Genomic DNA, 16224 nt, shown 5'->3' with positions numbered 1-16224 from the left:
CAAAACCCTTAGTGGTTTAACACTTCTGTGATTTATGGTTCGAGAATGGACCGTGAGGTAGGGACAGGCCGCATATCTGAACTTGAAAGCCTCCAATGTTTTAAAGCCCCCCGTCTCACATAGCGAGATCGCTAGCGAGATCGCTGCTGAGTCACGGTTTTGGTGACGCAACAGCGACCTCACCAGCGATGTCGCTATGTGTGACACTTTGCAGCGATCAGGCCCCTGCTGTGAGGTCGCTGATCGCTGCAGAATGTCCTGGACCATTTTTTGGTCTTTGCCCTTCCGCTGGTCAGCACACATCGCTGTGTGTGACCAGCGGGACCAGCGATCAGGCTGGTAACCATGATAAACAGCGGGTTACTAGAGGCACACGCGCACTTAGCAACCCGCTGTTTATCATGGTTACCACTCTGCTACGGTGAGCGGTAACCTCCCGCTCATCGTAGCAGAGTGGTAACCATGATAAACAGCGCGTGTGCCCCTAGTAACCCGCTGTTTATCATGGTTACCAACCTGCTCCTGCTTCAGCAGGCTGGTAACCAGGAGCAGGACATCGTGGAAAGATTCTTTCCACGATGTCGCTGATCCCCTGATCGCTGGTGAGCCTGCCTGCTTGACAGCTCACCAGCGATCACATAGCGATGCAGCAACGATCCCTGACAGGTCGTATCGTTGTCGGGATCGCTGTAGAGTCGCTAAGTGTGATGGGGCCTTAAGGCTGTTGAGTTTGGGTCAGGGGACCCCCGGTTGGTGCTTAGATTGAGATCTATACTTAGTGTGAAACCGGCCTTAAATGTCTTCCAAAGGGTAATTTATTTTTTTTTACCAACCCCATCAACAAGCCTGACATTACACCAGGTCTGTGAGATCCATCATCCCTACCACATCTCTCCTATGCTCTGTATTCTCAATCCTGGGGGAGACAACAAGAAAATCGGCAATTCCCAGAGCTCTGCAGTCTCTGATTATGCCTTAGGCCCGAGGTGCATGGGTAAACAAGATCTAGGAGTGACAGCATTGGAGCTGGTTGTTATGGCCCTCGGTCTGATGCAATGCTCCAGACTACTGTATGTTCTTGTATTACAGCAGGAAGGGTGCGGGGGAGCATGTCAAACAGACTCTGCAGGTGCACAGAGCACAATACGGGAGCAGGTTCCTTCCCTTGTTTGAATAACTCTACTGCCACCATTTACAGAGTACATAGTGCAGAAAGCCACCGTGTCTGGACCTACGGGAAGTGAACAATGTAAAAAGCAGGAGTAGGTGAAAAATCTGGGCATGAGCTACATATAGTTCTAGCCACTCTGTGTAGACTCTGCCAGCGTTAAAGGAGTTATCCATTGGGATTAGCGGTTAAATTCGCAGACCCCTGTCCAGCGGCCAGGTCAGTAATCCATAACCGCTGAGCAGGAGCCCTGCAAACCATTTCTTACCTGTCAGCATTCCCAACTCCTCTTTAGATCAGACGGTCTGGTGCGATGTCGTGTGTGCGTCATGCTGCAACTGACGCGCCCCGTGGGGTACTCGGCAGCCGGGCCTCTGGTTGCTCGGGGGATATCACGGTGGCTGGCCCGGTCCGTGGCCCAGGGCAGTCCCCCAAAAGGGGGGTAGTTGTTATAGGGGATTTAAGTATTCGTGAAGCCACCCATAGATCGCGGGTAGAGGGAGCCATCGCTGCGGAGCAGCCCTCTGGAGCTGGTGTTACGACAGCAGGGATGGTGTGGCTCTCCACGGGTAGAGCTAGCTCCAGGGCAGTGTAAGGTGGTGTGGTGGTTGCGCTGGGCGTTGTAGTGCAGGGAGGGAATGATGGCGCAGACGAAATAACAGTACAGAGGTGGTGCGGTGCAGTCATCCATGTCTTTACTCACAGTTCTTTAGTTCCACAGGGTGCACTGTCAGATTACAGCCTCCCACGTTGCGCTGCGTTCACCAGACAGGGGTCCAGCTCTTCCTCAGGGGATTTAGGAATGCCTGACAGAACCCCACTTTCTCGTGTTCCTCTCTAGACAGACTTCACACTGGGTCCTTCTCCCTCCTGCCCTGCGCTGCCCACTCTCAATCCCGCTCAGGTGCTCTGAAGTCCCTCCTGTACGTTGGATCCCGGACCTGCTTGACCCTCCTGGGGATTAGAATGTGGCTTACGATCCCTCTGTCTTCTGGCAGATGCGGGGCATACGGGTGCCTTCCTGCACAAAACGGAGCCTACTCCCTGCTCCCCTCCTGGGCCTCCAGACTTGGCCCTACTTGTGGAGCAGAGCTCCTTATGAGACTCTGCTCCCGGACTGTTCTTCTCAACTGTCCCGAGCTGTTCTTCTGAACTGCTCCTCACTGAACCTAACTCTGATCTCTCTCCAGTCTCCACCTTAAGATGGCTTCCCTATTTATACTCCTACCAAAGTGCTTCCTCTAACTACTTCCTCCTCCCACACCCACTGCTGGTCCCCCTACCTTTGGGTTCCCCCCACTCCAGCTAGGGTCAGGGTTCAGCAGCTGCGCTCTGCATGTTGCCCCTCCTGCCGGCCTGGAGCAGTGTAGTGTTGGATGCAGGTGTAGGGGTTCTGGGCAGCACTCCCTCCTCACCTGAGAGAAGAGAGACACCACACCTCTGGGTGAGGTGCAGTACCTCTGTGGCGACTGAACCCTCAGGGGCGCTACACAACAATGACGTCAGAATTCCATGGCCACTGGACAGAAGCCCTACAAGCCACCTCCTCCCTGTCGGCATCCCAAGCTCCTCTTTAGATCAGCCAGCCTGGCATGACATTGTGCATGTGTGGCACCCCAGGGGTCTGGTTGCCACAGTAATAGAAATATTACGTCTGAGAGCAAGTGGGAGGTTTCTCTGGTCAGGAGCCCTTAAGCATGCAACACCTCCTGCCCAGACCTGGGAGGGGAGGAATCTGCCCTTATAAACTGGGTCTGGGGCGGGATTAGTGAGTCAGAGCTTGGAGAACAAGCAGACACAGGGAAAGTAACAGCAGGAGCTCTGTAGGAGCAGTAGCTGAAGACCAGGGGCTGGAGCTGAGCAGAGCTCGCCCTGGCAGAAGAATCCAAGTACCGGACACCGGAGTCCGAGGCTGTGGGGACTGATATTCACCCAGCAGCAGAAACCAGCCGGCAGGGGATTCCAGGTCCTCTGGCCATAGAAGCCCGGAGGCTCAGTCACAAGGAAGGGACCAGCACCGCCATCCAGGAGCGGAGGCTAACAGAAGGCCCCAAGTCACCAGCCATACGGGTGAGCACCACACGGTATACTCAGGGACGTGGGCTACTTCTACCCGCTTACAGCAAGGTAGCCAGAAAGAGTGCAGATAGACGGGGAGGCCTACAACTCCACCTGGCCAGGGGAACTCCTGTTTGCTCGCAGACTGACCAGGCCCCTTATGTTAGCCAGTACTCCTGTGAGGGTCTGCCTTAATATCACCAGTAAAGACCCTGAACTGCACTGCAAAGACTCTGAGTCGTTCCTGCTTCATCGCCGCACCAGCACTACTAGTGCTGGGACTCCCGTGCACTATCACCCTCACCATCAACTATACTGCCCCGGGGCTCCACTCTTCCCGTGGAGAGTCACACTACCTCAGCTGCACACATCATCAGCCCCAGTGGTCTGCCTTGCAGCGGCGGTCCGCGCTGACCGCAATCCACGGGTGGCGTAGTCGGACAATTAACCTAAAACCCCCACAAAATACCGCCATCGGCCTGACCGCCCTGAGCCATGGGACCGGGTCACCGCCACGGATTCTACAACCCCCAGAGACCCAGCTCCGGGTATCCCACACACGTCCACACTAGGCCCAGGGGACGAGTCAGCTTTGGCGTAGTCGGCAGGATTTCATGCCCGCAACCACCGGGTACTGCGCGCCTTCAAAATACTGTCATACCTGCCATGGTGAAGGTCCCCGCCATCCGGAGCCATTTCCCGCCATCTTCAAAAGTTTCCCGCCATCTTCAAAAGTTTCCCGCCATCCGCGGTCGTTTTCCCGCCATCGGACGCCATCTTCGGGATGCCACGCGGGAAGAAGAGGGGCGTGGACGCCGAAAGCGCGTGAGACCCGAAGCTCCGCCTCACTCATCGACGCTGCGCAAGGTCCTGGAAGGGAGAGAGAGCGACGCTGACGTCACCAGAGCGCGACGCAAGGTCCTCCACCCTGACGATCGTCTGCGGAGCCGCGGCCTATGGAGAAGAAGCAACAGAAGGTAGGCCACACTTAACTAGGGGGGAGGAAGATGACGGATACGGAGGGACCCTCTACCACCAGCACGGCCGCTGCCGCAGTAATGCCATTTACAATGCCCTATATCCCCGGAGCGGCCTGGCTGCCCCAGTACTCAGGGGAGTCGCATACCCTAAGCGACTTTAAAGAGAGACTGTACAGCCTGTTTAAGGTGTACCCCCTGACAGAGGGACAAAAAGTGAGCATATTGGTAGGCCAGCTAACCGGGGCAGCCCAACATGAAGTAAAGTCCTGGTCAGTCCGGGACAAGGAGACTGTAAAAGAAATCTTAACCCGTCTGAGGGACACTTTTGATACCCGTACCTCAGCAGAGATCAAAATGAAATTTTATGGGTGCAAGCAGCGGGCCCAAGACAGTATAAGAGACTATGCTTTGAATTTGCAAGAGGCCCTGGGAGCCATTAAACAGGCAGACCCTGACAGTGTGCGGAATGCAGATGAACTGTTAACTGAGCAATTCATTGAGGGTCTGCTGTCCAACGCCCACCGAACCCAGTTATGTGCAATGGCCTTGCAGAACCCTGGTTTAGACTTTGCAAAGTTCAAAGACAGGGCCATCCGGGTGCTCCGAGAACCGGCACCGGGTAGCGCTGTAACCCACCGGCGTCCTGCTATTACCTATCACCAGGAGGCGGCGCCCTTGTCTACAGAGTCTGTAGGAGCTGGTGCGCAGGCTTTGGATAACAACCCGGACACAGACCTGCACCATCAGGTCCAAGAGTTAACCAAAAGCGTAACCGCGCTAACCAGAACTGTGCAGTCTTTACAGGTTTCCCCCCCAGGGAAGATCCAGCTGGCATCCGGACCGGAGGACGTCCCGTGGCGCCGACAGAGGAGGATCCCAACGTCCAGAGGAAGACCCAGCGACAGATACAACGAGGACGAACAAACCCATCTGCCGCTGCTGCAATCAACCCGGACACATGGCAAGGTACTGTCCTTTAAACGGGCACAACATGGGGTAGAGGGCCAACCCCCAGGTATAAGATCATCAGGCCCATCGAACTGGCGTGATAAATACGTAGGGGGACGTCCGGTCTTGCCTGTGGTACTGGATGGCATTCCTATGAGTGCCCTACTGGACACTGGGTCACAAGTGACTACCATCCCGTACGTGCTCTTTAAGCGGTACTGGAATGACTCAGACATAACCCGCTACCCAGATGACGACCTGAGTATCATCGCCAGCAATGGTCAGCCCGTGCCGCAGGTGGGGTTCAAAGAGGTGACCATTAAGGTCAGTAAGGTTGAACTGGCGGCACAAGGACTGATTATTGTGGACATTGACCGTCATGAGAGTCACCCTAGAATAACCTTGGGAACTAACGTGATTGAAAATTGTCTTGCAGAGGTGATTCTCATTTTACAGCAGGTTGCCAAGAACGCCAGTTCCAGCCAGCAGCGTGTGCTCCAAAAAGAGATCCGGGCACTGATGAAGCGGCAACAAGTGGAACTATCTGGTGGTGACATAGGTAGCGTGAGAATGTGTGACTCGTTCCCTATTGCCATGCCCCCGAAAAGTGAGATGATGATCTGGTGCCGGGCAGCTATTGGTCTAAGAGGTAGAGACTACCAAGCAATGATAGAACCCGTCTACTCAGACAGTAGGCCCACCATTTTGACAGCACGGGGGGTGGTCGATGTACGCCATGGGAGGGTGCCTGTCCACATCATAAATATCGGGGAGAGAGAAGTATACCTGCCCCGGTATGCCACGCTAGCCAAATTGTTCACCATAAACCAAAATTCTGTAAGGGCCATGGAACCCTTGCCTTCATCTCAACCAGAGGAAGGTAACGGCTCTAAGAAACAAATGGAGGACTGGTGTCAGCAACTGCATTTGGGTACTGACTCCACTCCCTCACACCAGAAACAGGGAGTCAACCAGGTGGTTCAGGAGTACGAAAGAGTCTTTAGTAAACACCCGCTAGACTTCGGGCGAGTAAAGGGGGTAGAACATCACATCCCCACAGGAGACCATCCACCCATAAAGGAAAGATACCGACCTGTACCCCCTGCACACTATCAGCATGCAAAAGGGATGTTGCGGGACATGAAGGAGGCTGGGGTAATCAGGGACAGCTGTAGCCCCTGGGCAGCTCCACTAGTTCTAGTGGAAAAGAAGGACAACACCATGAGAATGTGTGTAGACTACAGAAAGGTCAACCGTATCACACACAAAGATGAGTACCCGTTACCTAGGATAGAAGAATCTTTAGCTGCATTAAAATCTGCTAACTTCTTCTCCACTTTGGATCTTACTAGCGGGTACTGGCAGGTTCCTGTAGCAGAGGCAGACAAGGAGAAGACTGCATTCACCACCCCGATGGGCCTCAGCGAATTCAACTGTATGCCGTTCAGGCTCTGCAATGCACCAGGAACCTTCCAACGGTTGATGGAATGCTGTCTGGGACACCGGAATTTCGAGACGGTCCTGTTATACCTGGACGATATCATCGTTTATTCCAAAACCTACGAGGACCATCTGAAACACCTGACAGAAGTGTTTGACGCCCTGGCAAGCTACGGCCTAAAGGTGAAACCATCCAAGTGTCACCTGCTGAAACCAAAGGTGCAGTACCTGGGACACGTGGTGAGTGCTGACGGAGTGGCTCCCGACCCCGATAAGATCACCGTGATTAAAGACTGGCCAAGACCCTCCAGCATAAAGGAAGTGCGGCAGTTTCTCGGGTTGGTAGGCTACTACCGAAGATTCATTCCCGGTTTCACCAGAATGGCAGCTTCTATGCAGGACCTCCTGATAGGCCAATCCAGGAAGGCCAAAAACCAGAAGCCGCCCTTCAGATGGGAAAAGCTGGAAGAGGAGTCCTTCTGCCAGCTGAAGATGGCCCTCACGGGGGATGAAATCCTGGCGTACCCTGACTACAGCCAGCCCTTTATCCTCCACACGGACGCGAGCAACATCGGACTAGGAGCTGTACTGTCCCAGATCCAGCAGGAGAAAGAACGGGTAATCGCTTACGACAGCCGAAAACTAAGGCCCACAGAGAGAAACCCTGAGAATTAGAGCTCATTCAAGCTAGAGTTCCTGGCAGTGGTGTGGGCAGTGACCGAACGTTTCAAGCATTACCTTGCCTCTTCCAAGCTCACCGTGTACACGGATAACAACCCGTTGACACACCTGGACACTGCAAGACTTGGTGCCCTGGAGCAGAGATGGATGGCCCGCCTGTCCAACTATGAATTCACCATCAAATACCGGGCGGGACGCTCAAATGCCAATGCGGATGCCCTGTCCAGAATGCCAAACTTACCGGACATAGGGGAAGATCCAGAAGAACTGGAAGAAGTCGAACTCCCTGCGTTCCACCGTCATTACCCTGTATTCCCACCGTGTAAGGGACAGGCGCTCTGCCACGTTCAATCCCTTACCCTACGACAGCTGGGCGGATACGCAAGACAGTGACCCCGCAGTCCGTCTGGTGAAGGAAATGCTGACACAGACTGATGCCCGTCTTGACCCAGACGCTCCGGAGGAGACCAAGCAGCTGTGGAAGGAGAAAAGCAGGCTGTTTCTTTACAAGGAGAAGCTGTGCCGGAGAATGGTCAACTCTAGAACACATGAGCTGACCTGGCAGGTAGTGGTCCCAAGACGAGATGCGGCTATGGTTCTGGAGGCATACCACGACGGAGCAGGACACTTCGGTTGGAAGAAGCTGGAGTTCCTGTTGCGTGGACGGTTCTACTGGGTAGGCATGAGAGGAGCCATCGAGAGGTGGTGCAGAGACTGTGGCCCGTGCAACCTAAGAAGAAAGGACTGTGCCAGCCAGAGGAGTCCCCTGCAGCCCATCATCACCAGGCAGCCACTGGAACTGGTAGCCCTGGACCATGTGAAACTGGCTCCAAGCAAATCTGGGTACGTCTACGCCCTCACAATCGTAGATCACTACTCCCGGTTCCTGGTGATGGTCCCTGTCAAGGACTTAACGGCTCAAACAGCAGCTAGAGCCTTCCAGCAGCACTTCTGCCGTCCACACGGGTATCCGGAGCAAGTGCTGACGGACCAAGGACCAGCCTTCGAAGCGGAGGTCTTCCAGGAGTTCTGCAATCTGTATGGCTGCAGGAAGATAAGAACAACACCCTATCACCCTCAGACCAACGGACTATGTGAGAAAATGAACCAGTTGGTGATAGACTTGCTAAAAACGTTGCCCCTGGAGTAACGCAGTCTGTGGCCTGAAAAACTGCCTGATTTGGTGGACTTGTACAATCACATCCCCGTAGGCTCCACCAACTGTACCCCGGCTTACCTAATGAGAGCAAGACCTGGTAAGCTGCCTATTGACCTGGATATGGGAGTCCTGACACCTGAGGACACCTCGCCAGAGGCGGACTGGGATACAGAACGGCAGCAGCAGTATCAGAAAGTACAGGAGAGCGTCGAGCGAAGTCTGTCTCAAGCAAGAGAAAGGCAAGAGAAGGCTTATAACCAGTATGCTCCCGCTGTTCCCCTGGTACCTGGAGAGCAGGTCTTGAAGAGAAAAAGGCGGCTCCACAAGTTGGACGACCAGTGGGAGAAGGACCCGTACACTGTACTGCCCTCAAGTCATGAGAACCCAAAAGTATGTATCATCAGTAGTGTTGAGCATTCCGATACTGAAATATCGGGTATCAGCCGATATTCGCGGTATCGGAATTCCGATACTTAATTCCGATACTTTTGCAATATCGTATACCGGAATCGGAAGTTCCCATAATGCAATGAGCCATTTTCATTTTATTCAGCCAATGAGGATCCTAAGAAGTGTGGGCACATCCTGTTAGGCATGTAGGCATCTTAACTAATGGCATGGCTGTGATTGGCTGCTGAAATGATGTCATGATGCACTATAAAAGCCGCCGCCGCCGCCATTTTGAGCTCACTCTGCTTTGAATTCAGTTAGGGATAGGACGCTGTTGTTCTGAGGGACAGTTTTAGCTACCTATTTGGTCTATTCTGCTTTACCCAAGCTACTTTATAAATCGCTGTGCCTTGCAGCGCTAGTGCACAGTTCTCTGTGCTGTTCACCGCTGTCTGCAAGGTCTGTGTGTGTGAGTGCAGCTCACCCTGTAGTGTGTGCTTCAACCACGTCTGGTTGTAGTGCACTCAGTGTGTGTCACTGCCTCATACATTGTCCTTTTTTGCCAATTCATAATTTTTCCTGATATCTCCTATTAGTGTGGTGGTTCCATCCGTATTCAGCTAAATTGGTTCCAAACACACTATATAGGAGTAGATAGAGAAATTTTTTTGGTCTTCCAGCGCTAGTGCACAGTGCTATGCATCTGTACTGTTCACCGCTGTCTGCAAGGTCTGGTGTGTGAGTGCAGCTCACCCTGTAGTGTGTGCTTCAACCACGTCTGGTTGTAGTGCACTCAGTGTGTGTCACTGCCTCATACATTGTCCTTTTTTGCCAATTCATAATTTTTCCTGATATCTCCTATTAGTGTGGTGGTTCCATCCGTATTCAGCTAAATTGGTTCCAAACACACTATATAGGAGTAGATAGAGAATTTTTTTTGGTCTTGCAGCGCTAGTGCACAGTGCTCTGCATCTGTACTGTTCACCGCTGTCTGCAAGGTCTGGTGTGTGAGTGCAGCTCACCCTGTAGTGTGTGCTTCAACCACGTCTGGTTGTAGTGCACTCAGTGTGTGTCACTGCCTCATACATTGTCCTTTTTTGCCAATTCAGAATTTTTCCTGATTTCTCCTATTAGTGTGGTGGTTCCATCCGTATTCAGCTAAATTGGTTCCAAACACACTATATAGGAGTAGTTATAGGAGCCTTTCTGCAGCATTGTGCCCTGCAGCCCCAGCCAGATTAGTATTAGCCTATTTTTTGCAGCCTCATCTATTGCATTGTAGGTTACCTTCCTACATTGTAATAGCTACAAAAAGTTTGTGATACTATCGTTATTACATCTTTAGGCACATCCAGTGTCTTTTTGTGACAAAAAAAACCTAAATAAAGTTCACCAAACACTCCACTTTACAGTTGTGTAGGCCACATTAGCTCATATTAAAGTCTAGTCCACACTTTATAAAATTAGTGTTTCTTATACCTGTTAGCAGCTGTTCAGGAATAAGCACACTAAGCCCTTAGTACTTTTCTGCCTATCTTTATCAGTCTACCAAGATGAAGAAGGCAGGGAGTAAGGCATGTGGTCGTGGGCGTGGAGTTTCTGCAGGGAGAGGACGTGAGGATTCTGTGCCTGCAGGGAGAGGACGTGGGGATTCTGTGCCTGCTGCGGGCACCAGTGACTCAGCATCCCCCAGTTTTACCAGGGAACAGTCCTTTATGCGCAGCTTTGTAGGAGCTAGCAGTACCCCACTGCTGCGCGAGGACCAAATTGAAGCCGTTGTCGGATGGATGGCAGCTAACGCATCGACTTCAATTAGTTCCAGTTCCTCTCAGGTCCTGAGCACTGAAGAGCACCCATCTGTCTCTTCACCACCTGCCAAATTGCCCAGGCAGTCAGAGAGCCCTGGACAGGAGCCATCTCTACTTCTGTTCTCTGAATCTCTTGGCTTGGAAAGAGGGGGCCAGCCAAGCAGAATGCGAGAATTTGAAGAAGAGGTAGTATGCAGTGATGCGCAACCGTTTTGTCTCTCTGAATTAGAAGAGGCGGGTGGGCCAGTGCCTATGGTCAGCAGCACACCTCAGTACGCATCTGATGATGAGACTCAGGTGCCACTTTCTGGTGCGTACTGTGCTGTCGAGACTACCCAGGAGAAGCAGTTGTTTGTAGAGGGTGGTGTAGATGATGAGGTCCTTGACCCATCATGGCGTGAGGGACAGGAAGGTGGTGGGAGCAGCTCTGAGGAAGAGATTCCCCGAACAGCCCAAAAAGGAGGGAGAGGGAGGGGGCAGACTTGGTTGCCTGTAGCCTCCACTTCGGCACCCATTAGGAGCATGGCTCTTCCAAAATCCAGAGCGGGCGCTCCCAAGACTTGCAGTGCCTGGTCCTTTTTTGACACAGTTGCAGATGACATTTGCTTTGTCAAATGCAAGCTGTGTAATCAGAAGGTGAAAAGAGGGAAAAGTGTCAGCAACCTCAATACCACAAATATGTGGAAACATGTGCGGACCAAGCACGTGGTGGAGTTACAAAAACACACTGAAGACCTAGGCCAACCTACAGCGCCACCTACCACCTCTTCAGCTCATGTTGTAGCCTCTTCCTCCAGCTCACACACAGCTGGTTCGGCTTCCACACAGGATCGCCATGGAAGAATCTCTGGCACTGTTGTACAGAGACACAGTGTAATTCCACCCACAGCACCACTTTCCCAGTCATCCTCACACTCCCAGGCCAGTCTACAGCCATCGTTAGCACAGGCATGGGAGAAAAGGCGCCCATACTCGGCAAACCACCCCCGAGCACAGGCTCTGAATGCTGGCATTGCTAAACTACTGGCCATTGAAATGCTATCATTCAGGCTGGTGGAGACTGACACATTCCGTAACTTTATGGCATTGGCAGTCCCACAATACAACGTGCCCAGCCGATTTTATTTCAGCAGGCAAGCCGTCCCTGCCCTGCAACATCATGTGGAGGGAAAAATTAAACATGCGCTACAAAACGCCGTCAGTAGCAAGGTCCACCTGACCACCGATGCGTGGACCAGTAAGCATGGACAGGGACGATACCTTTCCCTCACTGCCCATTGGGTAAATGTTGTGGAGCCGGGTACAGATCTTGAGAGTGGCGCAGGAATCCAGTCTGTACACATTGACTCCTCCTCATACTCCAGTTCCTCTGAATCAGCGCTGCAGGAGCCGTCACGGTCTACCTCCACATCGACCCGTGAACGGTTACCTGTTATGGTGACCAATATGAGCACAGCCGTGGCCAAACGTCAACAGGCTGTATTAAAATTAATTTCTTTGGGGAATCGAAGCCACACAGCGCAGGAGCTCTGGAATGCCATCAAGCAGCAGAGCCACGTGTGGTTTGTGCCAGCGAATCTCCAGCCAGGCATGGTAGTGTGTGACAATGGCCGAAATCTGGTGGCAGCTCTGGGCCTAGGCAACCTCACTCACATCCCATGTCTGGCACATGTGCTCAACTTGGTCGTGCAGAGTTTTTTGAGGGACTATCTGGATCTTGATGCACTGCTTCACAAGGTCCGCATAGAGTGCGCTCACTTGCGGCGTTTCAGCAATGCAAGATCACGCATTGCAGCTCTGCAGCGCCGATTACGTCTTCTGGAACATCGCATCATATGTGACCTACCCACCAGGTGGAATTCAACGTTACATATGTTGGAGAGGTTGTGTGAGCAGCAGGCAGCAGTAATGGAGTACCAGCTGCAGCAGGCGCAAACAAGTCGCAGTGCGCGCCGTTCACACTTCACCACCACTGAGTGGGCCTCTATGAAGGACATTTGCCACGTTTTGCGTGCCTTCGATTATTCCACGCGGATGGCGAGTGCAGATGATGCACTAGTCAGCATGACTATCCCCCTTATCTGCCTGCTTGAAAAAACACTGCAAGCACTAAGGGACGAGGTTTTGGAAGAGGTGGAGGATGAGGAGTCACAAATGCCATCTGCTTCTCTACGGTCTGCGCAACGTGGTTCCTCACAAAGGCCTAGGCAGGGGACACTTTGTGAGGAGGATGAGGAGGAGTCAATGGATGAGGAAGACATCTGTCCAGAGGAGGGAGGTACACAATGCTCTAGTAGTCAGTATCTAGAGCGAGGGTGGGGTGATGCAGAGCAGGCAGAGATCACGCCTCAAGCAGGGGACAGCGTTTCTTGGCCAGTTGGCAGTCTGCAGCACATGGTTGATTTCATGCTGCAGTGCCTGAGAAACGACCGCCGCATCGCCCACATTCTCAACACGGCTGATTATTGGGTGTCCACCCTCCTAGATCCTCGGTACCGGGACAACTTACAAAGCCTCATAACACCGTTGAACCGGGAGCGTAAAATGCGGGAGTACCAAGACGCACTGGTGCATTCCATCATGTTCTCCATTCCAACCGAGAGCAGTGCTGCTAGTGCTTTACAAAGCAGCTCAGTGCGTCGAGGCAGTGGAGGAAGCTCTGCACAAAGAGAGAGCAGAAGCAGCGCCTCAGCACAAGGCAAGACCAGTATGGCCGAAATGTGGCAAAGTTTTGTGTCCCCGTCGCCACAAATGTCTACACCATCACAGACGGCTCCAGTCAGCAGGAGGCAACGTTTCCGTCAGATGGTGACAGACTACATGTCTTGCCCTCTTAGTGTACTCCCAGACGGCTCTTCTCCCTTCAAGTTTTGGGTCTTTAAGCTGGATACATGGCCAGAGCTTAGTCAGTATGCATTGGAGGTGCTAGCTTGCCCTGCTGCTAGTGTATTATCGGAACGCGTCTTTAGTGCCGCAGGTGGTGTACTAACAGACCGTCGCATGCGACTATCCTCCGATAACGTTGACCGGCTTACTTTTCTCAAAATGAACAAGGCCTGGATCTCTCATGAATTTGCCAGTCCTCTTCCAGAATAAATAATTGGTTGGCAACAGTATCCAGGTCTCCTGTTGTGTTCATGTTTCTACCACCTGAACTGTAATCCCTGAGCTCCAACACCGCCAGTTGGCGATTGGAAGTGCCGTCTGCACAGTCAACACTTGCTGCCGTGTTATTGGGGTTCAGTAACGTCAGCTGTTCCCCTGCTGTGCGGACGGCAATTTCTCCTGCTCTGTCCACATTCTCACTACTACAGATTTTAAAGTTGCTCCAATTACACCTCTGGCTCCTCTGTTTTCAGTATTATCCCTGAGCTCCAACACCGCCAGTAGGCGCTCGGAAGTGCCGTCTGCACAGTCAACACTTGCTGCCGTGTTATTGGGGTTCAGTAACGTCAGCTGTTCCCCTGCTGTGCGGACGGCAATTTCTCCTGCTCTGTCCACATTCTCACTACTACAGATTTTAAAGTTGCTCCAATTACACCTCTGGCTCCTCTGTTTTCAGTATTATCCCTGAGCTCCAACACCGCCAGTTGGCGCTCGGAAGTGCCGTCTGCACAGTCAACACTTGCTGTCGTGTTATTGGGGTTCAGTAACGTCAGCTGTTCCCCTGCTGTGCGGACGGCAATTTCTCCTGCTCTGTCCACATTCTCACTACTACAGATTTTAAAGTTGCTCCAATTACACCTCTGGCTCCTCTGTTTTCAGTATTATCCCTGAGCTCCAACACCGCCAGTTGGCGCTCGGAAGTGCCGTCTGCACAGTCAACACTTGCTGCCGTGTTATTGGGGTTCAGTAACGTCAGCTGTTCCCCTGCTGTGCGGACGGCAATTTCTCCTGCTCTGTCCACATTCTCACTACTACAGATTTTAAAGTTGCTCCAATTACACCTCTGGCTCCTCTGTTTTCAGTATTATCCCTGAGCTCCAACACCACCAGTTGACACTCGGAAGTGCCGTCTGCACAGTCAACACTTGCTGCCGTGTTATTGGGGTTCAGTAACGTCAGCTGTTCCCCTGCTGTGCGGACGGCAATTTCTCCTGCTCTGTCCACATTCTCACTACTACAGATTTTAAAGTTGCTCCAATTACACCTCTGGCTCCTCTGTTTTCAGTATTATCCCTGAGCTCCAACACCGCCAGTTGGCGCTCGGAATTGCCGTCTGCACAGTCAACACTTGCTGCCGTGTTATTGGGGTTCAGTAACGTCAGCTGATCCCCAGTTGTGTGTCCGGCAAATTCTCCTGCTTTGTCCACATCCACTGTACTACGGATTTAAAACCTCCTCCAAATACACCTCTGGCTCCTCTGTTTTTAGTATTTACCCTGGGCTCCAATACCGCTAGTTGCTGCTCAGAAGTGCCGTCTGCACAGTCAACGCTTGCTCCAGTGTTATTGGGGTTCAGTAACGTCAGCTGATCCCCAGCTGTGTGTCCGGCAAATTCTCCTGCTTTGTCCACATCCACTGTACTACGGATTTAAAACCTCCTCCAAATACACCTCTGGCTCCTCTGTTTTTAGTATTTACCCTGGGCTCCAATACCGCTAGTTGCTGCTCAGAAGTGCCGTCTGCACAGTCAACGCTTGCTCCAGTGTTATTGGGGTTCAGTAACGTCAGCTGATCCCCAGTTGTGTGTCTGGCAAATTCTCCTGCTTTGTCCACATCCACTGTACTACGGATTTAAAACCTCCTCCAAATACACCTCTGGCTCCTCTGTTTTTAGTATTTACCCTGGGCTCCAATACCGCTAGTTGCTGCTCAGAAGTGCCGTCTGCACAGTCAACGCTTGCTCCAGTGTTATTGGGGTTCAGTAACGTCAGCTGATCCCCAGCTGTGTGTCCGGCAAATTCTCCTGCTTTGTCCACATCCACTGTACTACGGATTTAAAACTTGCTCCAATTACACCTCTGGCTCCACTCTGTTTTTAGTATTCACCCTGGGTTCCAGCACCGCCAGCTGGTCCTCGGTAGTTCCATTTGCTCTTGTACCTTCTACTACCCATCCGGGTTCCAGTACCGTCAGCTGGTTCTCGGCAGTGCCTTTGGATTAGGTGCCTCCTTCTCGGTATCCAAGTTCCACCAACGTCTGCTGGTCCTTGGTAGTGCTTTCTGGCACAGGTACCTCCTGCTTAGTAACCGAGTTCCAGTACCGTCAGCTGGTCTTCGGCAGTTCCATTGGCTCTTGTACCTTCTGCTACCCATCCGGGTTCCAGTACCGTCAGCTGGTCCTCGGTAGTTCCATTTGCTCTTGTACCTTCTACTACCCATCCGGGTTCCAGTACCGTCAGCTGGTTCTCGGCAGTGACTTTGGCACGGGTACTCCCTCCTGCACAGCCTGGTTCCAGCACGCCAGCTGTTTCCGGGTAGTGTCAACGTCACTTTGCCTCCAATGCGTTGTCCTGTCGTGTTGCGGTCGGGTTAGCCGACTCTATGGTGCCTGCAGTTTAGGTGACTCCTATGTGGGCTGCGGGATCTGGCAATGAAGGCTGGTTCCATAGTGCCAATAGGACAAGCACCCCCTGTAGGACTGTGGGTT

The sequence above is a fragment of the Phyllobates terribilis genome, unplaced genomic scaffold (assembly GCF_046119375.1).
Source record: "Phyllobates terribilis strain yellow unplaced genomic scaffold, ASM4611937v1 Scaffold_12__6_contigs__length_324123572, whole genome shotgun sequence".
Lineage (NCBI taxonomy): Eukaryota > Metazoa > Chordata > Amphibia > Anura > Dendrobatidae > Phyllobates > Phyllobates terribilis.
The sequence above is the reverse complement of the archived record's forward strand: the minus strand, read 5'-3'. Positions refer to the sequence as shown.